The sequence below is a fragment of the Rhinatrema bivittatum genome, chromosome 2 (assembly GCF_901001135.1).
Source record: "Rhinatrema bivittatum chromosome 2, aRhiBiv1.1, whole genome shotgun sequence".
Taxonomy (NCBI): Eukaryota; Metazoa; Chordata; class Amphibia; order Gymnophiona; family Rhinatrematidae; genus Rhinatrema; species Rhinatrema bivittatum.
The window spans coordinates 388,768,263-388,792,040 of record NC_042616.1 but is presented as its reverse complement, the minus strand read 5'-3'; the positions used below and the strand labels follow the sequence as shown (position 1 = coordinate 388,792,040).

The 23,778-nt window shown below is 46.0% G+C and overlaps 2 protein-coding genes across 6 annotated transcripts in view; one reads left to right on the top strand and one right to left on the bottom strand.

The window, feature by feature from the left end:
- MTRR (5-methyltetrahydrofolate-homocysteine methyltransferase reductase) overlaps window positions 1–20,470 on the bottom strand; it is a 233,773-nt gene extending 213,303 nt beyond the window's left edge. The window contains exon 1 of one of the 3 annotated variants that reach the window (XM_029590020.1): window positions 20,338–20,470. The gene's annotated coding sequence lies outside the window, so the exon portion shown is untranslated. The other 2 variants (XM_029590021.1, XM_029590018.1) reach the window with 2 other exon arrangements.
- Window positions 20,471–20,495: 25 nt separating this feature from the next.
- Window positions 20,496–23,778, top strand: part of FASTKD3 (FAST kinase domains 3) — a 116,097-nt gene continuing 112,814 nt past the window's right edge. For 2 of the 3 annotated variants that reach the window (XM_029590023.1, XM_029590022.1), the window contains exon 1: window positions 20,523–20,991. The gene's annotated coding sequence lies outside the window, so the exon portion shown is untranslated. Of the gene's footprint in view, window positions 20,992–23,778 lie in introns of all 3 variants that reach the window. The other variant, XM_029590024.1, reaches the window with a different exon arrangement.

Here is a 23,778-nt window from a genome sequence, read left to right as displayed (position 1 = left end):
TTCGGAAACCGGACGCCGGCAAAACTGAGCATCCAGTTTTCAACCCACGAGCTGCAGGCCGATTTCAAATTTATTTATTTTTTTAAACTTTTTTTTAATTTTCGGGACCTCCGACTTAATATCGCCATGATATTAAGTCGGAGGGTGCTAATTGCTGAAAGTAAAATGTGTGGCTTGGCTGCACATTTTGCTTTCTGAATTGCGCGGGAATACCTAATAGGGCCATCAATATGTATTTGCATGTTGCGGGCGATATTAGGTTCGGGGGGGGGGTTGGACGCGCGTTTTTGACTTGCTATTACCCCTTACTGAATAAGGGGTATTACCCCTTACTGAATAAGGGGTAAAGCTAGCGCATCCAAAACGCGTGTCCAATCGCGGATTAACAGTGCGCTCCACCTGAGTGCACTGTACTGTATCAGCCTGATAGAGAGTAACTTTAAAAGGTATTTCCATGCAGTGCTTTACCCATGAAAAGGCGAAATTTAAACTTCCTATTAATTTCCTTTCCTTTAATCCTACCAGACCAACCCAGACAAGTGTGTTATGTCCTCCTCACAGTATTAGGAGACAGAGAAATAAAAGCTCAAAGCGGACCTCAGATGGGGTAATGCCTCCAAATGGGTAGATTTTTCACATATCTTGAGAGGTATGAAACTTACTTGTAAACCAAGGTATGCTGAGTATAATCTTAGAGACTAAGATTATACTCAGCATACCTTGGTTTACAAGTAAGTTTCATACTGAGTTCATAAGATGTAATATGTACAAGCAAAAGGTCTAGATGCACCTGAAAACTTTTTTTAATCAGGCCAGTGGCATCTAATACAATTGGGACTATTTCTCTGTATTTTACTGTCACATTTTCTTGGTCTCTGATTGCATCATTTGATACTTGAGGATCTTCTCTCTTTCCACATGATCCACAGACTAGTCCCTTGCTACTGACATTTCTATCAACAATGCTGTTCATGTGTTTTTCCTCATTTACTACAATAACTAGTTTTCTTGCAGTGAGCTTTTTATCTGTTGGAACAGGAACATCCCAGATGATCACAGCTTCTTCATTTTCTACAATCTTCTCACGGTTGTGATACGTGTGCTTTTCTAATATAATGATCTCATGATGTTTATACAATTTCCTGTTACAGGAGCCTGGTGCAGCCTTCAGTTGTTCAATATTCAATGTCAAAGCTAAGATAACTGAAGGCAATGGTTTTGTTATGGATTCCAAATCACCACCACAACCAAACCTGGTGCAGCCAAAACAACTTAACTCCATAATAAGTAACCCAGGAATAAGATAATCCCTACATACCAAAGGCACAATTAGGCCAAACACCTTCAGAGTGGGCAGCAACGTACTCGCTGTTAATTTTCTGAACTTGCCTTCCAAGCCGCAGCCTCCCTGGATGGGTTTTGGACTGGCCTGGTCCAGCAGGATGAAAAGAAGAGGAAATGAATAGATACCGTATTTTCCTGCGTATAAGACGACTTTTTAACCCCTGAAAATCTTCTCAGAAGTCGGGGGTCGTCTTATACGCCGGGTATCGTCTTATAGGGCAGCGCTTCTCACCGGTGTGTCGCGTGCTCCCGGTCTCTCCCGCTGCTCTTCCTTCCCTGCTGCCATTGCCGCTGGGCTATCAGCATGTTCAAGCCCAGCGGGAATGGCAGCGGTGCAAAAAAAAAAAAGCTGTGGCATCCGCGGCTGGCCTTTTCTTCTCCTCCCCTCTGACCCGGAACAGGAAGTGGTGCGCGGGAAGGAGAAAGAGCTGTGCTGCATGAAAAAATAGCAGCGGCGACAGCAGCATCGGCCCCGGAGCAATCGAAGCAGCTGATAATAGGGAAAGGAGACAGCAGCATGAGCCTCCCGCGGCCGATGGGATTCTTCTTTCTTGGCCTGCGGGGGCTGGAGGAGGAGGCTGCAGCAGCTACCATTTGTGCTCGGGGGGGGGGGGGGGGGGGGAGGGGAGAGGAAGTGAGTGAGAGAGAGAGAGAGAGAGAAGCAGCCAGCCAGCCTGTGTGTAAGTGAGAGCATGCATTTGATTGAGAGTTTGTGTGTGCTTGACAGAAACTGGTCAGAGAGCTCATGTGTATGTGAGTGTGAGAGAGAGAGAGAGAAAAAGCATGGGAGTGAGAAGCCTGATTATGTGAGAGACAGCATGGGAGTAAGAAGCCTGATTATGTGAGAGAGAGCATGGGAGTAAGAAGCCTGATTATGTGAGAGAGAGCATGGGAGTGGGAGGGCTTTGTGTGTGTGCGTGCATGAGAGAGAGACTGGTTGATAAGGTGACGGTGTGTGTGAGAGAGACTGGTGTGTGTGAATGTGAGAGAAAGAATGTGATTCAGGGAATGAGAAGCCTGTGCACGTGGAGAGCAAGCATGGAAATGAGAGAGAGACTGGTGTGTGTGTGTGAGACAGAGAAGCCCGTATATGTACGGTAAGCAGAACACGGGATTGGGAAGCCTGTGTGTGTGTATGGCATGAGAGAAACTGTTCAGGAAGGTGTCTGGTGTGTGTGTCAAAGACTGTTTGGAAAATGATTGGTGTGTGAGAGACAGAAACTGGTCATGGGGACATGACTGGTATGGTGTGTGTGTGTGAGAGACATGGGCCCTAAGGAAGAGGAAGAGGAAGAGGAATAGGAGAGCTGCTGGAGGGGGTAAGTAAAGTGGCTTTAAGTTTATTTTTCTTGATTGACTGCCATTTTAATTATTTAATATTATGTGATATGTCTGCTTTTTTTAAATATTTTATTGGTGTTTGGAGAATGTTTAATAGTTTTTATGAGTTTTAATTGTTGGATGTTATTCTGTTCATAGCTATTTTGAAACATTTATTCTGCTTATTAGTATAGTTTTACAATTATTTCTGTGTGGGGATCTCTAGCTGCTTGCTAGTTCTGTTTTCCTAATAAGAGGTGTATTGGTTTTTAGGGCCTGATATACGGTATTTGTAGTGTTGCCCTTTCATAGATAGGGTTGCTCCTGTTTGAGTGTAAAATTATTTTTTTCTTAAAAATGTGTATAAAAAGGGGGGGTCGTCTTATACGCCGGAAAATACGGTAAGTTTAAATTTCACATTCATTATTGTCCATGCCAGACCAATCCAGACTACCACATATACATTTGTTTTCAAAATTATCCCACCAAAGTTTCATCCACATCCAATTAACTCCTGCTATCATGAAGGTGGACATTTATCAGGAAAATTTACACCCATACTTTCAAAAACACAAACGTATGCTAAACCCAAGCCCTCCCTAACTCCACCCCCAGGAACACCTCTGCTCACGGAGGGTAAAACTTACACACATATGTTTACCTGCACATCGAGCGGGCAATTTTGTAAAAGGGTTATTTTGCCACACAAAACTCTATAGAAATGGCAGACAGTAAAAGCATGTCTGCAGGCTAAGAATGAAGATCGCACTGCCTTGACGTTTGCCACATTTCTTCATTTTCCTTTTCCCTTTCTCCTATCCTCCACTTTTCCACTACCAGCTGTAACCCTTCCAAACTACCATCATCATCTGTGACCTATTTTAGACCTCCTATACCAGAGAGCCTGCTTCCTTGCTAGCACTAAAAAACAATGACCATGGAGACTTTGTGATACATAAGAACATAAGAAAATGCCATACTGGGTCAGACCAAGGGTCCATCAAGCCCAGCATCCTGTTTCCAACAGTGGCCAAACCAGGCCATAAGAACCTGGCAAGTACACAAAAACTAAGTCTATTCCATGTTACCATTGCTAATGTCAGTGGCTATTCTCTATGGCAGAGCTTTCCAAACTTTTCATGTTGGTGACACACTTTTTAGACAAACATAATTTCGTGACACAGTAATTCAGTCTACCAGCAAACCAGAAGTTAAAGGTTAAACGAACAAAATGTATTTCAACAATTTATGTATGTTTCCTTAAATATATACATAAATAAAATGTTTCACAACACAACCTATCTCATAATAAATATTTGCAGGCTTCCACTTCCTCCATGCTGATCTTGTACATTGTGAGATCGGCATAGAGAAAGTGCTACTCTTGCACATTCCCAAAGATTACATGTGCCAATCACTAAAAAGTAATTTTTTTTTTACCTTTGCTGTCTGATCTTAGTTTTCTAATCGGTTGGTCACAGGCTTTTTTTTCCACCTTTCCTTTCTTGTTTTTTTGCCAATTCCTTTTACAGGGTCTTTTTTTCTATTTCTTTTCTCTCCATCTGTCTTCCCTCAAACACACAATCAGGTTCTCATTCTCACACGCTATCTCACACATTCTCACACACACAGGCTCTCACTCACATGCAATCTCACACATCCACAGCTCTCACTCTCACATGCCTCTCTCTCATACATATATACATACTGTCTCTCTCGTGCACATGCTGTCTCACTCTCACACACTCAGGCTCTCTCACTCCTATATGCTCTCTTGCTCAAGCACAGGCTCTCACTGGCACATGCTGTCCCTCTGCACGGGTTGCCGAAGGATGGGCTCTTCAGAGGCCCTGATCTTCCCTGGCCGTGACATGGGATCTGCAGCGGCCCTGCTATCGGGTTTCCTCCTCTTCTCGGGCTGCCGCGACGTGGGATCTGCAGCGGCTCTGCTATCGGGTTTCCTCCTCTTCTCGGGCCGTCGCGACGTGGGATCCACAACGGCCCATTAATGCTGCTCTTCTTCTGTACGCAGCAGATGCTCCTCCTCCTTCCTGCCCACGCGGCTCCGGCAATGTTTTTCTGCCAGGGCTGCACAGGCAGGAAGGAGGAGGAGTGAACGTGACCCTTTTCTTCGGACCGTGGTGATGTAAGCTCCACCACTGCCCGCCGATCTTCCTGCTATAGTTCCCTGCTTCCGCCAGCCCTGTGGACCAGGCGACACACCTCCACACTACAGGCGACACACTAATGTGTCCCGACACACACTTTGGAAAGCTCTGCTCTATGGGGTAGATTTTCAAACCGCGCGATTTGGCCTACTTTTGCTGGCGCATCAGGCGCAAGCAAAAGTACGCTGGATTTTAGTAGATACGCGCGGAGCCGCGCATATCCGCTAAAATCTGGGATCGGCGCGCGCAAGGCTATGGATTCTGTATAGTCGGCGCGCGCCGAGCCGCGCAGCCTACCTCCGTTCCCTCCGAGGCCGCTCCGAAATCGGAGCGGCCTCGGAGGGAACTTTCTTTTGCCCTCCCCTCACCTTCCCCTTCCCTTCCCCTACCTAACCCACCCGCCCGGCCCTGTCTAAACCCCATCCTTACCTTTGTCGGGGGATTTACGCCTCCCGGAGGGAGGCATAAATCCCCGCGCGCCAGTGGGCCGTTAGCGCGCCGGGCCGCGACCTGGGGGCGGGTATGGAGGGCGCGGCCACGCCCCCGGACCGCCCCGGGCCGTAACCATGCCCCCGGGCCCGTCCCCAAAACGCTGCCGACACGCCCCGAAAACGGAGCGGCGCTCGGCCCCGCCCCCAACACGCCCCAGACACGCCCCCCTCCGAAAACCCCGGGACTTACGCGAGTCCCGGAGCTCTGCGCGCACCAATAGGCCTATGTAAAATAGGCTCACCGGCGCGCAGGGCCCTGCTCGCCTAAATCCGCCCGGATTTGGGCGGATTTAGGCGAGCAGGGCTCTTAAAATCCGCCCCTAAGTGAACGTAATAGCAGGTAATGGACTTCTCCTCCAAGAACTTATCCAATCCTTTTTTAAACACAGCTATACTAACTGCACTAACCACATCCTCTGGTAACAAATTCCAGAGTTTAATTGTGCGTTGAGTAAAAAAGAACTTTCTCCGATTAGTTTTAAATGTGCCCCATGCTAACTTCATGGAGTGCCCCCTAGTCTTTCTACTATCCAAAAGAGTAAATAACAGATTCACATCTATCCGTTCTAGACCTCTCATGATTTTAAACACCTCTATCATATCCCCCCTCAGTCGTCTCTTCTCCAAGCTGAAAAGTCCTAACCTCTTTAGTCTTTCCTCATAGGGAAGTTGTTCCATTCCCCTTATCATTTTGGTAGCCCTTCTGTGTACCTTCTCCATCGCAATTATATCTTTTTTGAGATGCGGCGACCAGAATTGTACACAGTATTCAAGGTGCGGTCTCACCATGGAGCAATACAGAGGCATTATGACATTTTCCGTTTTATTCATCATTCCCTTTCTAATAATTCCCAACATTCTGTTTGCTTTTTTGACTGCCGCAGCACACTGAACCGATGATTTCAATGTGTTATCCACTATGACGCCTAGATCTCTTTCTTGGGTTGTAGCACCTAAAATGAAACCCAACATTGTGTAATTATAGCATGGGTTATTTTTCCTTATATGCATCGCCTTGCACTTATCCACATTAAATTTCATCTGCCATTTGGATGCCCAATTTTCCAGTCTCACAAGGTCTTCCTGCAATTTATCACAATCTGCTTGTGATTTAACTACTCTGAACAATTTTGTGTCATCTGCAAATTTGATTATCTCACTCGTCGTATTTCTTTCCAGATCATTTATAAATATATTGAAAAGTAAGGGTCCCAATACAGATCCCTGAGGCACTCCACTGTCCACTCCCTTCCACTGAGAAAATTGTCCATTTAATCCTACTCTCTGTTTCCTGTCTTTTAGCCAGTTTGCAATCCATGAAAGGACATCGCCACCTATCCCATGACTTTTTACTTTTCCTAGAAGCCTCTCATGAGGAACTTTGTCAAACGCCTTCTGAAAATCCAAGTATACTATATCTACCGGTTCACCTTTATCCACATGTTTATTAACTCCTTCAAAAAAGTGAAGCAGGTTTGTGAGGCAAGACTTGCCCTGGGTAAAGCCATGATGACTTTGTTCCATTAAACCATGTCTTTCTATATGTTCTGTGATTCTGATATTTAGAACACTTTCCACTATTTTTCCTGGCACTGAAGTCTGGCTAACTGGTCTGTAGTTTCCTGGTTCGCCCCTGGAGCCCTTTTTAAATATTGGGGTTACATTTGCTATCCTCCAGTCTTCAGGTACAATGGATGATTTTAATGATAAGTTACAAATTTTTACTAATAAGTCTGAAATTTCATTTTTTAGTTCCTTCAGAACTCTGGGGTGTATACCATCCGGTCCGGGTGATTTACTACTCTTCAGTTTGCCAATCAGGCCTACCACATCTTCTAGGTTCACCGTGATTTGATTCAGTCCATTTGAATCTTTACCCATGAAAACCTTCTCCATTACAGGTACGTCCCCAACATCCTCTTCAGAAAACACTGAAGCAAAGAAATCATTTAATCTTTCCGCGATGGCCTTATCTTCTCTAAGAGCCCCTTTAACCCCTCGATCATCTAACGGTCCAACTGACTCCCTCACAGGCTTTCTGCTTCGGATATATTTTAAAAAGTTTTTACTGTGAGTTTTTGCCTCTACAGCCAACTTCTTTTCAAATTCTCTCTTAGCCTGTCTTATCAATGTTTTACATTTAACTTGCCAATGTTTATGCTTTATCCTATTTTCTTCTGTTGGATCCTTCTTCCAATTTTTGAATGAAGATCTTTTGGCTAAAATAGCTTCTTTCACCTCCCCTTTTAACCATGCCGGTAATCGTTTTGCCTTCTTTCCACCTTTCTTAATGTGTGGAATACATCTGGACTGTGCTTCTATAATGGTATTTTTTAACAATGACCACGCCTCTTGGAAATTTTTTACTTTTGTAGCTGCTCCTTTCAATTTTTTTCTAACAATTTTTCTCATTTTATCAAAGTTTCCCTTTTGAAAGTTTAGCACGAGAGCTGTGGATTTGCACACTGCTCCTCTTCCAGTCATTAAATCAAATTTGATCATATTATGATCACTATTGCCAAGCGGCCCCACCACCGTTACCTCTCTCACCAAGTCCTGTGCTTCACTGAGAATTAGATCTAAAATTGCTCCCTCTCTCGTCAGTTCCTGAACCAATTGCTCCATAAAGCTATCATTTATTCCATCCAGGAATGTTATCTCTCTAGCGTGACCTGATGATACATTTACCCAGTCAATATTGGGGTAATTGAAGTCTCCCATTATTACTGCACTACCAATTTGGTTAGCTTCCCTAATTTCTCTTAGCATTTCACTGTCCGTCTCATCATCTTGACCAGGTGGACGGTAGTATACCCCTATCACTATAGTCTTCCCCGACACACAAGGGATTTCTACCCATAAATATTCAATTTTGTATATAGTCTCATGCAGGATGTTTATTCTGTTGGACTCTATGCCATCCCGGACATAAAGCGCCACACCTCCTCCCGAGTGCTCCTCTCTGTCATTGCGATATAATTTGTACCCCGGTATAGCACTGTCCCATTGGTTATCCTCTCTACACCATGTCTCTGAGATGCCAATTAAGTCTATGTCATCATTCACTGCTATACTTTCTAATTCTCCCATCTTACTTCTTAGACTTCTGGCATTAGCATACAAACATTTCAAAGTTTGTTTTTTGTTTGTATTTTCATTCTGCTTTTTAATTGATAGGGATAAGTTTGAATTTTTTAGCTCAGGTGAGTTTTTAGTTACAGGCACTTGGACTGCTTTTCTAATTATTGGAACCTCACTGTCGGGATGCCCTAATTCTAATGCATCATTAGTATCCTTTAAAGATACCTCTCTCCGAACCATGTGCTGCCGAGCGACTGTCGGCTTTCCCCTTTGTTCTAGTTTAAAAGCTGCTCTTACTCCTTTATGAAGGTTAGCGCCAGCAGTCTGGTTCCACCCTGGTTAAGGCGGAGCCCATCCCTTCGGAAGAGACTCCCCCTTCCCCAAAAGGTTCCCCAGTTCCTAACAAAACTGAATCCCTCTTCCTTGCACCATCGTCTCATCCACGCATTGAGACTCCGGAGCTCTGCCTGCCTCTGGTGACCTGCGCGTGGAACAGGGAGCATTTCAGAGAATGCTACCCTGGAGGTTCTGGATTTAAGCTTTCTACCTAAGAGCCTAAATTTGGCTTCCAGAACTTCCCTCCCACATTTTCCTATGTCGTTGGTGCCCACATGTACCACGCCAGCCGGCTCCTCCCCAGCACTGTCTAAAATCCTTTCTAGGTGACGCGTGAGGTCTGCCACCTTCGCACCAGGTAAGCATGTTACCAGGCGATCCTCACACCCACCAGCCACCCAGCTATCTACATTCCTAATAATCAAATCACCAACTATGACGGCCGACCTAACCCTTCCCTCCTGGGCAGTAGGCCTTGGGGAGATATCCTCAGTGCGAAAGGACAATGCATCACCTAGAGAGCAGGTCCTTGCTACAGGATCCTTTCCTGCTACACCTGGTTGGTGCTCTCCCATCATGAGACCTTCTTCCTCCAAGGCAGCACCAGGGCTGCCAGTCTGAAGTTGGGACTTGACTACTACCGTATGTCCCTGAAGGTCTCATCTATATACCTCTCTGTCTGCCTCAACTCCTCCAGGTCTGCCACTCTTGCTTCCAGAGATCGGACTCGTTCTCTGAGAGCCAGGAGCTCTTTGCATCGCATGCACATGTACAACTTCTCACCGGTGGGTAAAAAATCATACATGTGACACTCGATGCAAAAGACTGGGAAGCCCCCCCTCTGAATGGGAGTACAACTGAATGGGACTACAACTCTATAAATAAAAGAAAATTCTACAGCTCCTGATCACTAGACACAAACAGTGCTGGTCAAAAAAAAAAAAACCCACACCTACAACATGTCTGTTGATCTTTATTTCTGTGTATGACAAATAAGCACATAAACATTCCCTAGTTCAAGTTTTCTCTATTGCATCATTATATGTATTATGTTTGATTTTTAATCAGTGAAGTGAAATATAAATAAAACTGGTAGTTTTACTTTAGTCCTTCCACTCATCTGCAATTTCCTTCTCATAAGAACAAATGAATTGCCATATTGGATCAGACCAAGGGTCCAATCAAGCCCAGTATTCTGTTTCCAGCAGTGGCCAATCCAGGTCACAAGTACATGGCAAGATCTCAAACAGTAGGTAGATCCCATGCTGCTAAAGCCCAGGAATAAGTAGTGGCTTTTCCCAGGTCTATCCGATTAATAACAGTTTATGGACTTCTCCTTCAAGAACTTGGCCAAACCTTTTTTAAACCTACCTACGCTACCTGCCTTGACTACATCTTCCAGCAATGAATTCCAGAGCTGAAATAAGCACTGAGTGAAAAAAATTTTTTTCTCCAATTTGTTTTAAATGTGCTACTTACTAACTTTATGAACTGTCCCCTAGTTGTTGTATTATTTGAAAGAGTAAATAAACGATTGGCATTTACCCGTTCTATTCTGACCTGTGTTGTTGTGTGTCAACCGGCTGCCCTCCTACCATCTGAGCTCTTTCAACCCCTTCTGTGCAGATACAACTACCAGGACTCCCTTCCAGCTGTCCACCCCTGTCCTGACATTATCAATAAGTGCAACCTTTTAGGGAAACTCACAGCGCACATCTTTGTCACACAAAGGTGTATACCACAAAAGGTGCTCACCCCTTTATGTGCATCTGAAGTGCATGGGACACTGAACTGATATCAGGTCAGTTTTAGATGACATCCTTTAATAGTCATTTTCTTAGGATTGTCTGTTGCACTATGGCCTCTGAGGAGCTTATCCAAGTTATCTGGGGGTATAGAGTTTGAGACCGCTATCAAGAAATCTTACATAAGAACATAAGACATGCCATACTGGGTCAGACCAAGGGTCCATCAAGCCCAGCATCCTGTTTCCAACAGTGGCCAATCCAAGACACAAGTAGTTGGGCAAGTACCCAAACACTAAATAGATCCCAAGCTACTATTCCTTACTGATTAATAGCAGTTTATGGACTTCTCCTCTAGGAACTTATCCAAACCTTTTTTAAACCCAGTTATACTAACTGCCGAAACCATATTCTCTGGCAATGAATTCTAGAGCTTAATTATGCGTTGAGTGAAAAATGTTTTGCTGATTTGTTTTAAATGAGCTACTTGCTAACTTCATGTTGTCTTTTCATTGTCAGAGCATAACAGATTTACATTCAATCCCTTTCATATCCCCCCCTCAGCCGTCTTCTTCAAGAGGAACAGCCCTAACCTCTTTAGTTTTTCCTCATGCTAGAGAAAGGCTTTGTTAATTAAAGCCTATTGAACTATCTGGTGCTATCGTGTTATCAACACATTTGAAGTTGTCTTTTATGCTGTTGAATGTTCAATCGATGTCAGTAAAAATTCCTATCACTATTGATCTGCTTCATGACCAAAAGCCAGATTGTGCTTGTTTAACAGAAACATACATGGCTGACATATGGATCATGTATTGTTGAATCAAATTTCCTCTTAAGACTATTCAGTTATTTTTCAGTCATGCTTTGGTAGGTGGAGTGGAGGGCTAAAGATCGTATTTAAAAGATCTTTAAACCTAACTCTTGTCAAAGTAACCAATGAGTCACCATTTGAAGTAGCAGTTTTGATTTCACATGCTTTTAATATATTTCATTTTTATTGTATGTCTGACATATTTTCTACCAGACTTATTGGCCTATAACATGTAATCTCTAATTGAATTATTAGTCAACAGTGATTTAAATGCTGCAAAAAATATAGTACTTGCTTGGTGACTTCAATTTACATATTGATCAAATACCACTATCAATTGCATGTGAAACTTTTCTGGAGTCGATGACTCCGTTGAGGTGGGACCAAATTATGGCGATAATACCATAACACATGCGATAAATACCGCATCACGAAATGCATATACAAATTTAAAATTATTTGAGAGGGAGGAGTTTGGGCGGAGTAAACAGAAATGAAGGTTGGTTAACATGGCGTGCGATAAAGTAACACACTTTCGTGGGATTTAAAGTCTGAAATAACTACACTTTTTGCTGTGCATTAGTCCTGCGTTAGCTGTGCACTACTGACTGAAGTGAAATTTATCCCAAATGCCGGTTCGGGGAGGAAAGAGAAAGGAGAGAGAGAGCGAGCCTCTGTGGAGGGTTATGTATAATTGAACTTTTTATATCACTGTAAGAGAGGGCATTATGAACTCAGGGTGAGGTTTGTGGGGTGGGATGGGTTCTGGGGGGGCAATTTTACATGCATAGTCATACGTACAAACTGCCCAGTTACCATCAGTGAAGTTTTAATGTGATTTGGAGGGACTAAAAGGTGAAAGAAGAGTATACATTTGTACAATGTTCTCTCTACCTTGTTTGATGCACTCTCTGCCTAGCTGCGATCAAGCTAAGTAGAGAGAACATGGAACAAATCTATTCTTCTTTCACTTTTCATCACTCCAGACCAGGGAACAGTACTAATTTTTAATTTTTTTTTTCAGACTTAAAGAACTTCTGGTTAAGAAAAAAAAAATCTAAAAGTATGACCCTCTAAAATTGTTAATTTATCATTGTCAGAAATACTGCTTCCTAGTTCGATTAAAAAGGTGGCAATTCATCCAATAATTTAAAAATGTAATTCCAAACCAAATTCACTATCAAGTTGTCAACCGATATCCTCACTCCCTTTCATAGCAAAAGTAACTGAACATTTAGTACTCAACAAATTTAACTATCTAGAGGAAAATTCAGTGTTATTTCCAAATCAGTTTATTTTTCAGAAGGAAATGTAGCACTAAAACATTATTGTCAATATTTGATAGGATCTGATGAGGATTTGACAAATGGCCAACATTATCTTCTATAGTGCTGCATGATATCTCAGCCACATTAGACACCATAGATCAGTGGTTCTCAACAGATATGTCGGGATACACTGAAGTGCCGCGAGGCCCTTGGATGTGCGTTGCAAGGCCAGCAGGAGGCTGCTTTCTCCTCATTAACCTTGGTGGGAGTTGGTCGACCTCCTTTAGCAGGCCTAACAGGTGGCTACTCTTGCTTCCTTCTCCGCTTTCTGGCCCAGTAGGAGGCTATTTCCTCCAGAGAAATACATTACCAACTCTTGCTCTTTTGGACCCGAAGGGATACTAATTTTATCTTCCGCAGATAAGCTCAAAAGTGATGCTGCTGATGCTCTTGTCACTCTGTGGAGTGGGGTGGAAGAAAGAAAGTTGGTGATGCTGGGCAGGGACAGGTGGAAGAGAGAGGGATTGTGGGGGCTACTGAGCAGGAAGGGTTGGGAAAGAGAGGGCTGGGTAGCTGGGCAGGGAAGAGGAAAGGGGAGAAAGGGGCAAGCAGGGAAGAGGATGTTGAGGGGTGGGGATCGGGAATGCTGGGTAGGATGCAAATGTTTGTGGATGATTGAAAGGGAGTAGTTGGGAAAAGTGAGGGAATAATGAAGACATTGAGGGCAAGTAACACAGTGCAAGAGCCATAATATGTCAGAAGAAATGCACATTCTCAAAACTATCTTTGTGCTTTGCTTAGTGTAGGAGGAAATGTATTTCTGTTTCTAGTTCTCGTTTTGCACGGCATACAAAGTAGTTTTTTGGGGTTTCCATTACAGTTTTTGTCTCCAGATTTGTAATTTGTGGTGTTTTATTCTGTATTTGATGAAGGTTGCTTCTGTGTGTATAAAATGAAAATTGGTTCTTACCTGCTAAATTTTCATTCCTATAATACCACAAATCAGTCCAGAAAAGTGGGTTGTGTATCCCTACCAGCAAGTGGAGTCCGAGAACAATTAGAACTCTGGGCACTGCTACATAACGAGAGCACCACCTGCAGTCACTCAGTATTGAACTGTACCCAAGTCCATGCTAATAGAACTAAATAACGAAGGGTAGCACCCAACCAAATTTCCGGACTACCACTTCGTCATAGGCAAAAACTAGACCGAACAACTGCTAAAAACTGCTCCATGAATCATGTCTACAAAAAAGGAGCTTCAATAATAAAAAACTTAAGCAGGTTCTGACCAAGACAGTCTTTAAGTATCTGAAGAAAGGGGTGGGTCTCTGGACTGATCTGTGCTATTACAGGAACGAAAATTAGCAGGTAAGAACCAATTTTCATTTCCTGAACATACCCAGATCAGTCCAGAAAAGTGGGATGTACCCAAGGAACCCTACACTGGGCGGGAACCCGAAAGACCCGCACGAAGCACACTCTCCCTGAAGGATGGTTCATCAGAAGCCTTAACGTCCAATCGGTAATGTTTCATAAAAGTGTGAATAGACGACCACACTGACGCCCTACAGATCTTCTGAGACGACAGTAACTGATACTCTGCCCAGGAGGTAGCCTGAGCCTTAGTGGAATGAGCTCTGAGACCCAAAGGCACCTGACGCCCTTGGGTTATGTATGCCGCGCAAATGGCTTCCTTAATCCACCGAGATATGGTCGCCTTTGATGCTTTGTCCTTCTTTGGGCCACCAAAGAGAACGAACAAATGATCAGAACGTCTGAAGTCATTGGTAACCTCCAGATAACGCAATAAGGCACGCCACACATCCAAAAATGAAGGTCTCTGTTCTGAGAAAACTCCCAGGACCAGTTAGGGAACCCCGGAAGCTCCAGAGTTTGATTGACGTGAAAGGCTGAAACCACCTTAGGGTCAAAGGAAGGAACCGTCGTAACGATACCCAATCGTTGTAAATCCAAAGAAAAGGATCCCGACAAGACAGCGTCTGCAACTCTGAGATCCAGCGGGCCGAGCAAATGACCACCAAATACACCGTTTTCAAAGTCAGATCTTTCAGGGAAACTCCATGAAGAGGCTCGAAAGGAGCGCCACATAGAACTCGCAGGACTAAATTCAAACTCCAATCCAGGCACACCGAACGGATGGGAGGGCGCAACTGTTTGACCCCCCTTAAGAAACAGAGCAATATCCGGATGCGCTGCCAACGAACAGCCGTCAAAGTTTCTCCGCAAGGCACCTAGAGCTGCAACTTGTACACGAAGGGAACTGAAAGCCAAGCCCTTAGCGAGGCCCTGTTGCAGAAAGTCAAGCACCTGAGGAACATGCACCGCTAAAGGGTCACAGGAACGCTGATGACACCACGTCTCAAAAAACTTCCAAACTCTCACATAGGCCATAGAAGTGGCTGGATGTCTCGCCTGTAGGAGGGTGGAAATGACTTGTTCTGAATAACCCCTCAAGCGTAAACGTCGCCTCTCAAAAGCCAAGCCGCGAGAGAGAAGCGATCCTCCCAATCCGAAAATATGGGCCCCTGACGGAGCAGATGCGTTAAATGAGCCAGCTAAAGTGGACCCTCTAGAGCCAAGCGTACCAGATCCGTGGACCACAGACAACGTGGCCACTCCGGCGCCACCAGAAGCACCCTTCCTGGGTGCCACTCTATGCAATGGAGAAGCCGACCTATGAGGGGCCAGGGCGGGAAGGCATGCAGCAGAATCCCTGTGGGCCAAGGACACATAAGAGCGTCTATGCCCACTGAGCCCTGTTCTCGGCTACGGCTGAAAAAACTAACTTTTTTCATTCGCTTGCGTTGCCATCAGATTCAGCTGAGGAGTTCCCCATCTGGTGCAAATGAGATTCCATGCCTCGAGAGATAGTTCCCATTCCCCTGGGTCTAATTGCTGACAGCTGAGATAATCGGCTTGCACATTCTCTACTCCTGCGACATGGGATGTGGCAATGCCCTCGAGATGGCACTCCGCCCAGGTGAACAGAAGATGTGTCTCCAGTGCTACGGCAGGACTTGAGTCCTGCCTTGCCGGTTGATGTATGTCACCATTGTCACATTGTCCGAGAAGATTTGCACCATTCTGCCCTGGATCCAGGGAAGAAATGCCCGCAGGGCCAGATGTACAGCCCTGGTCTCGAGCCAGTTTATGGACCAGGATCTTTCCATCGCCGACCAGAGCCCTTGGGCAGACCTGTCTGCACACACCGCCCCCCCAACCTGCGAGGCTGGCATCGGTGGAAATTATCAGCCAATTCAGAGTGTCCAAATCCACCCCCCATTCCAGATTGTCCAGTGACAGCCACCATAACAGACTGGCTCTGGATTCCGGAAGTAGAGGCATTGGTAGATTGAATTGCTCTGACACCGGGCTCCAGCAAGACAAAAGCGCACGCTGTAAAAGTCTTAAGTGAGCAAACGCCCAAGGAACCAAGTCCAAGGTTGAAGCCACGGAGCCCAGGACCTGAAGATGATGCCACACTGTGGGATTGTTCCTTCGAAGAAGGGAATGTATTTGTTCCTGCAACTTCCCTATTCGGTCCGCCGCTGGAAACACTTTGCCCAGCAAGATATCGAATTGTGCTTAGAGACAAATCAACTTTTGAGTGGGTTCCAAGTGACTCTTCTGCACATTGATTACCCAACCTAGGGATCGCAATGTGAACATCACCATGTGCACTGATCTCTCGCAGTCCACCCAAGACTTCGCGCAAATCAACCAGTCATCCAGGTATGGGTGGACCAAGATTACCTCCTGATGAAGGAAGGCCGCCACCACCACCACCTTGGTGAACGTGCGAGGAGCTGTTGCGGGACCAAATGGGAAGGCTCGAAATTGGAAGTGTCATCTCAAGACCTTGAACCGCAGAAACCTCTGATGGTTCAGCCAGATTAGAATGTGTAAATACACCTCCTTGAGGTCCAGAGAAGCGAGAAACTCCCCTTTTCGAACCGCAGCCATCACTGTCCTCAGGGTTTCTATACGAAAGCGAGGAACCCGAAGGCAACGGTTCACCTTCTGCAGATCAAGGATGGGCTGAAACGTGCCCTCCTTCTTAGGCATCACAAAGTACATGGAGTACCGACCTCGTCCCTGTTGAGCCTCCGGAACTGGGACAATAGCTTTGAGCTCGAGAAGTCGTTGTAGAGTCAGGAGGACCGCCTCTGGCTTGACATTTGAGGCCACTGAGGACTCCACAAAAACCTCCCGGACCGGGCGCGAGAACTCCAGTGCATACCCGTCTTTGATCACTTCTAAGACCCAGCGGTCTGATGTAATTCTTGCCCATTCCATGTAAAAGTTGGATAATCTGCTCAGACAGCTTCGACGACGGAATGGGTGCTTGTGGCTTCATTGGAGGTTTTTATTACTTCCTGCACCAAGATGTCCCGAATCTCTTCTGGGCCGGCGACCCCCTCGAAAGGACTGCTGGTGCCCCAAAGCAGGTTTAGAAGCAGGAGGTGCGGAGTATCTACCCGCTCTGAAGCGGCGAGAGTCCCAAAACCTTGCTCGAGGAGGGAAGACTTTCTTAGAAGATCTTTTATCTTCCAGCAACTGATTGCCCTTGCATTCGGCAAGCAGCTTTACTAGCTGATCCAAATCCTCCCCATACAGGAGCTTACCCTTAAAAGGGTAGATTACAAAGCTGGGACTTGAAGGACAAATCCGCCGCCCAATTTCGCAGCCAGAGAAGACGCCGCGCTGACACCAAGGACACCATACCTCTCACCGAGGTTCTCACCAGATCATACAAAGCATTTGCAACATAAGTGACGCCTGCTTCTAGGCGGGCAGACTGCAGAGCCCTACTGTCCCCAGCAGCCGACTCCTGGACCCAACACAGACAGGTCCTCTGCATGAGACTAGCGCAAACCGCCACCCGAAGGCTTAGCGTGGCAACCTCGAATGCTCGCTTCAACAGGAAGCCGCCCCAGCAACCGGGATAGTGGTCTTTTTCATGACTGCCGAGACCACGGCGTCCACCTTTGGAATCTTCAGTAAATCCAAAACATCAGACAATATCGGGCACAGTTTCGCCATAGCTCTGCCCACCTTCTAGCTGGAATACGGAGTCTCCCACTCCCAGGTCACTAGTTTTCGAACCTTCTTAGGCAGAGGAAAAGATTTTCTGGGACTCCTAATGCCGTCGAGGACTGGATTGACGCCATCATTGTCAGACTCTTCTTGAGAAACCTTAAGTCCCAGAACTTCAAGGACCTTGGGAATAAGGGGTCTTAACTCATCCTGCTTGAACAAACGCACCATGCTGGGATCATCCCCCTCTGCAGGAGGCTCATCGGGCTCATCCGGATCAGCAGTATCCACATCAGCCATATCCGGCCGCAGATCCGGGTCTGCCGCCCCTACTACCCCTGAAGCCGGTGTCGCCCCAGACCCCAGGATCGGATCTCACATACCCTGGGGTGAGCCTGATCAGAGAGGCGCTGACAAGGATCTGTACCCGACCTCTTTTCTCAGGCTGGTCCGAACCTGCCCCAGGAGACCGGGCTGCTTTACTGCAAGTGTTTCCTCACCAGGAAAGCCTGATGCATAAGGAGAACAAATTCTGGGGAAAACCCCTCCGGGTCCCCCTCCCCCACTGGAGAGTCAGCAGGGGTGATATCATCAGTTCCCCCGGTGAGGTCTTCCCTCGCCGGGGCTAGAACAGGCAGAGAATCCTCTTCCCGCGAAGCCGAAGGTGACACAGACGTTCCCTCCCCGAGTGAGGAGGCAAGAAGCCCTGAAGAGCCCTCTAACTCTGGGGAACACACCGCGCATAAGGAGGCCGCATCTAATGCCTGGCCGCATGACCCATACGTGCGGCAGGCCTGCAATTCTGTTTTCGGTCCCATCCGCAGCAGCGCGCCGATAGTCTGAAGTGAAATAGATAAGGGTGTGAATAAAAAAAAGAAACACTCGGAGCCGCGACGCAGAAAAAATTCCAGTCAGGCAGGACCAGAAAAAAAAGAAACTTTTGTGCTGCGGGCTAAGAGACAACCGGCTGAGGAGAAAAAAAAATGCGTGCAGCCGTGCCGCGGGAAAAGAGCCTGTCTATAGTGAAATCGCAAGGCCCCCAGCGGGGAAGCAGCGAGTAAACGAGGCACATGGAGAAAAACTCACCCTTGCCCTCAGAAAACGACCCGGAGCCCAGGGAGCTGAGGGGAACACTGCTGACAGCTTCCCCAGCCGGCCTTAAAAGAACCGGTCCCTCCTGCACCTCTCCTTACCTCAGCACTGAAGACTGTCAGTCAGCCGCAGTGAAAACAGCTCTTTTTTTAAAATTAAACTTTACCAAGACACATAGAAAAGCTGTTGCAGGAGGCAAGGGAGCAGCTGTAGCAGAGACCGTGATGAGTAGCCAGGAGCCCCTGGCTACTCAGATACCAAACTGTGGCGGGCAAAACCCAAAGGTAGGCGCTAATTTCTTCGGGCACCGGGAAAGTACACAGAAAAGCAGTAAAAACTGCTTTTCTATGCACCCTCCGACTTAATATCATGGCGATATTAAGTCGGAGGGCCCGAAAACCAGACGCTCAATTTTGCTGGCATCTGGTTTCCGAGCCCGTGGCTGTCAGCGGGCTCGAGAACCGACGCCGGCAAAATTGAGCGTCAGCTGTCAAACCCGCTGACAGCCGCTGCTCCGGTCCAAAAGGAGGCGCTAGGGACGCACTAGTGTCCCTAGCGTCTCCTTTTGCCCTTTTTTACCGCCGGGCCTCATTTAAATACTGAATCGCGCGCACCGGGAGAGCGGGCACAGGCTGAATCAGCCCGAAAGTTGGGAGTTCCTGTGGATGCAGAGTATATGTTTACATTTAGCCCCATAACAGTCATGTATTCAGTGTCACACATGTGATCATCACCTGTCAAGTGTGTCCCAAAACAAAAAAAGATCAAGAACCACTGCCATATGTCATATAAAATTGATTAAGCAGCTTGAGGAATACGGCGTTGTTGGACAGAGTTAAAAGTGGTTGTTTCTATCTGCGTGTTCACAACAGATTTATATTGGAAATAACACTTCATGATGGTCTACGATTACCTCAGGGATTAGCTCTCTCAACAATGTTTAACTATCTATTGCTGCTGTGTAAATTATCAGCACAATATTATTTGCATTATATCAGCTCATAGCACACAAATTTGAAGTTAGCTTACAAAAAGTTGCACACAAAAATGTTTGCACACAGTCTTTCAAAAATTTTAGGGAACATTATTGTCTGGGTCTGAATTTTAGTAAATATGCATCTGACATACTGTTTCTTCATTCCAGTAACCAACTCTCTATCCACCATGCTCAAATATCTGGAAATTTATCTTGATGCCATACAAAAATGGCTATTCTATAATAGCTTACTTTAAACATCTGTAATGACTGCAAAAGCCCAGCTTCTGCAGTTTGAGTTCAGTGGACAGAAAATTAATTTATCAGCTTGCGTACATGACCTCAGAGTGCTACTTGATCCCCATTTATCCATGAAAGCACACATACGGAACCAAATTAAATGTGGATATTTTAAGCGCCGTATGGTCAGAGGTCTCAAAAAACATGATTGGAACCTGTTATCTCCGTTAACAAGCAGGGCTGAACTGACCATGACATGTGGGGAGTCCAGATTGTGTCCCCTGTCACCATGAGCTGATCTCTGGACCCGTTTCCAATTTTCTGCCTACTGCCGCCTTTTAAGTTTTGTTCTCACGGTCGGCACCAAGACCGTGCAGCCATCAATAAACTTGCCATCCCACCTTACGGCAGTGAGCAGTCCCGCGCTGCGACGTCACTGTCGCCCCCAACGCACGATCCGCAGTTCGTATTCGGTAGGCTTTACCATGACGGGGAGACTTTTCCCTGTTGTACCGCCCGGGCCGTGTTTCCCCCCGGCCCGCTAATAGTGCAACACCATGCACGTCGCTGCGGCAGAGGTTTTCTTGTTGCTCTTGTTCCGGGCTTCCTCACCTCTTGAAAACAATAAAAATCAGGTCTGTAGAGTCGCGGGATGATATCCATGTATGATCTCTTTATTTTTCCCTAGGTGACAGGTCTGTTAAAGTGGCAGTTTCCTAGACAAAAGTAAATTTAAAACCCAACCCAAATAAATACTTTTTTTTTTGTGGTTTACACTACTAATCAACATTACTTCTGCAATTTGAGCAATGTTTTCTCAGCCGTTTTCTCTGCTCTTCCTGCATGCACTGGTTGCTGGACCCAAAAAGCTGTAGGAAGTGCTCAGTTGGGCCCCACTTTTAGCATCACAGGAGGAATCTCGTTGGCTCTGACCTTCCCCGGCACGAGCCACAACCCTGGAAAGAGTGATCTCGATCAAAACAGCCGCCTCCTTCATAACACCGCCAGATGATCTGCTACGGGAGACCGCGGGCTGCCCCCTGTCCAATCAAAAGGTGAGTTGCAATGACCATTTGAAATGCAGCAAGATAACGCACTGGTTTCCTGCGAAGCGCAAACGCATAGAACAGTTTACTTGACTTTGCATTACAGCGATGGAGAGAGCATAAAAACCCCACAACTGCATTTGAAATGGAGGTAGTTGTGCAAATTATTGTAAACACATTCTGGGGTGGGTTTTTTTTTTATGACAATGTTCCCATAAACTTTGTGTGTCTGCACGGAAATTGACAGTATGTGTATATGTACTGTCAATTTTCGATTAAGCAGCTATTGTGAAGATCACTATTTGTGTGTTATGTATAGAGACTACAGAGGGGTCATAACCTAGGTACTTTTCTTCCCCAAATTCCGATTGAATCGAAAAGACTGAACAAGGCAGGTGGTCTTTTTTTTTTTCCCCTTTCTCATTTTGGTGGCATGGCCAGAAAAGAGGAAAATACCTCTCTAAAAACTCCCACAGAAACTACCAGTTGATGTTTCTGTAAGTATGAATTTCCTCATTGTCCTGCCAGACCAGTAACTTGAGGATTCTCCCTCCCACCAGAAGATGGGGGTAGAATGCAAAATCTTCCTCTTCTGAGGTCACTACCATAATGCTGGCCCAGCAGAGGGGAAGTCGGTAGTCTCTGCCTCCAGCAGAGGGGATGGAGCACAGATGTCACTGGTCTAGTAGTGTGAGGCGTGGCCCTAGGACAATGACCTTCCTTAAAGTCGCTTTCCCAAGGAGCAGGAGCCAGGGTGGGGAACCCTGTGGGACAACAGCCTCCGTGGGTCAGAACTTCCCTCCCCAGGGCAACCAGTTGTTTTGGTCTCCCGATTTCCTGGTGAAATCAACTAAACTGTGATGTTAAAAAAAAAAAAACAAAACAAAACATAGAGGCAGAGAAGCAACCCAGCCAGAAGCATCGCAGCCTGGCCCAGGTATGGACAAGGGGAGGAAGAGTGCCAGCTACGGGGCCTGGAGGATCCCTAGCATCACCAGCTCTTTCTGCCACAACTGCGAAAAACAGGCTCCGGTAGAGGAAGGAGGCAAGGCTGGGCCAACTGAGCAATGCACGTCAGGGAGCATGTCCTTTCCGCTGCTTCTGGAGCCGGTTTCAGGGCAGTCGAGGTATTCCTCCACAACATTGGAGAGCGAAGAAGCCTCAGCCAAGCAGCTTCAGTGACCAAAGTCCCAGGGGAAGGAGGACTTTGAGTTTTCCTTGGACTTCATTTTGGCTATGCACCAAGCCTACCTCCAGATGAAGGAGAAGCAGAGCAAGGCAGCTTCTCCGGGGAAAAGCCCAAGTCGCTCCCAGGCTAGAAGGATTGGAGTACCAACGTGGTGGCCCGGGGGGGGTGGGGAGGATTTGAGGAGGAAGAGGATTCATCCCAAGAAGAGATTTTAGGTGAGGAGGAACCTGAGACTAGGCACTCAGATGTGATTTAAGTCCTAAGTTTGAAGGTAGAAATGCCCAAAGTTAGAATGAAGGGAAACTCCATCTTCACAGGGATAAAGAAATCATGTAAGGCATTTCCCATCCATTCAGCAATCCAGGACATGTTGACAGCGGAGTGAGAAGTGCCAGAGTCTAGGCTTTAGAAGCCATAGAACTATACAGAGACTATACCTAATAGAAAAGCAGGATAATGATAGGCTTCTAGATCTTCCTAGAATGGATGCAGCTATTGCAGCAGTAGCAAAGAAAACTATGATACCAGTAGAAGATGGAGCAGCCCTAAAAGACACTCAGGACAGGAAAGTGGAGACATTACTGAAGAAAGGTTTTGATCTTTCATCCCTGACCTTCCAGGTGGCTATTTGTGGAGGTTATGTAGTCAGGGCCTCTCTAATCTGGTTTCAGTAAGAGATCCAGGGTCCCGAGGAAGCAGAACCCTCGGGGGATATGGCGGTCGCGTCCCTAGTGGATTCGGCAGCAGCCTTTGTGGCAGATACGATGTATGACCTCATAATAGTGGTGTTCAGGATGGCTCATCGCCATCCCGAACACCATCTCAAAACCAATTTCTGAAATTATTAACACATCTCTTTCTCAAGGCCTAGTACCCAACCAGTTAAAATTGGCAATCCTCAAACCTCTGCTAAAAAAATCAAACGCCTCTCCAGCGGACCCAGCCAACTTTCGACCAATCGCAAACTTACCACTCATTGCCAAATTGATGGAGAAAATTGTCAACAAGCAACTGTCAGAATATCTGAAAGACCACAACATTCTGTCCCCGGCTCAGTACGGCTTCCGCAAATGCCTAAACACCGAATCTCTTACTATCTCTCACAGACACCATCCTCGTTAACCTGGAGAAAAAACAATCCTACCTGCTTGTTCTTCTAGATTTGTCTGCAGCTTTTGACACGGTAAAACACACTATACTTATAGACCAACTAGCCAACATAAGCATCAAAGGCTCAGCTCTCAGTTGGTTTCAGTCCTTCTTGAGCAACAGATTCTATAAAGTCAGGATAAACAACAAGGAATCTCATCCAGTCCTTACAGACCAAGGAGACCCTCAAGGATCTTCACTTTCACCCACCCTCTTCAATATATACCTCCTCCCTCTCTGCCACCTACCCGCAAACCTTAAGCTTACCCATTACCTCTATGCAGATGACATACAAATCCTTCTTCCAATTACAGAATCCCTTCAAAAAACTATCACCTACTGGAATGACTGCCTTCAGCCAATTAAAGACTTACTCTCTAGCCTCAACTTAGTATTGAATGCCAATAAAACTGAAATGCTCATTATCTCCCATGACCCCTCACCAGCTCATCAAGCTC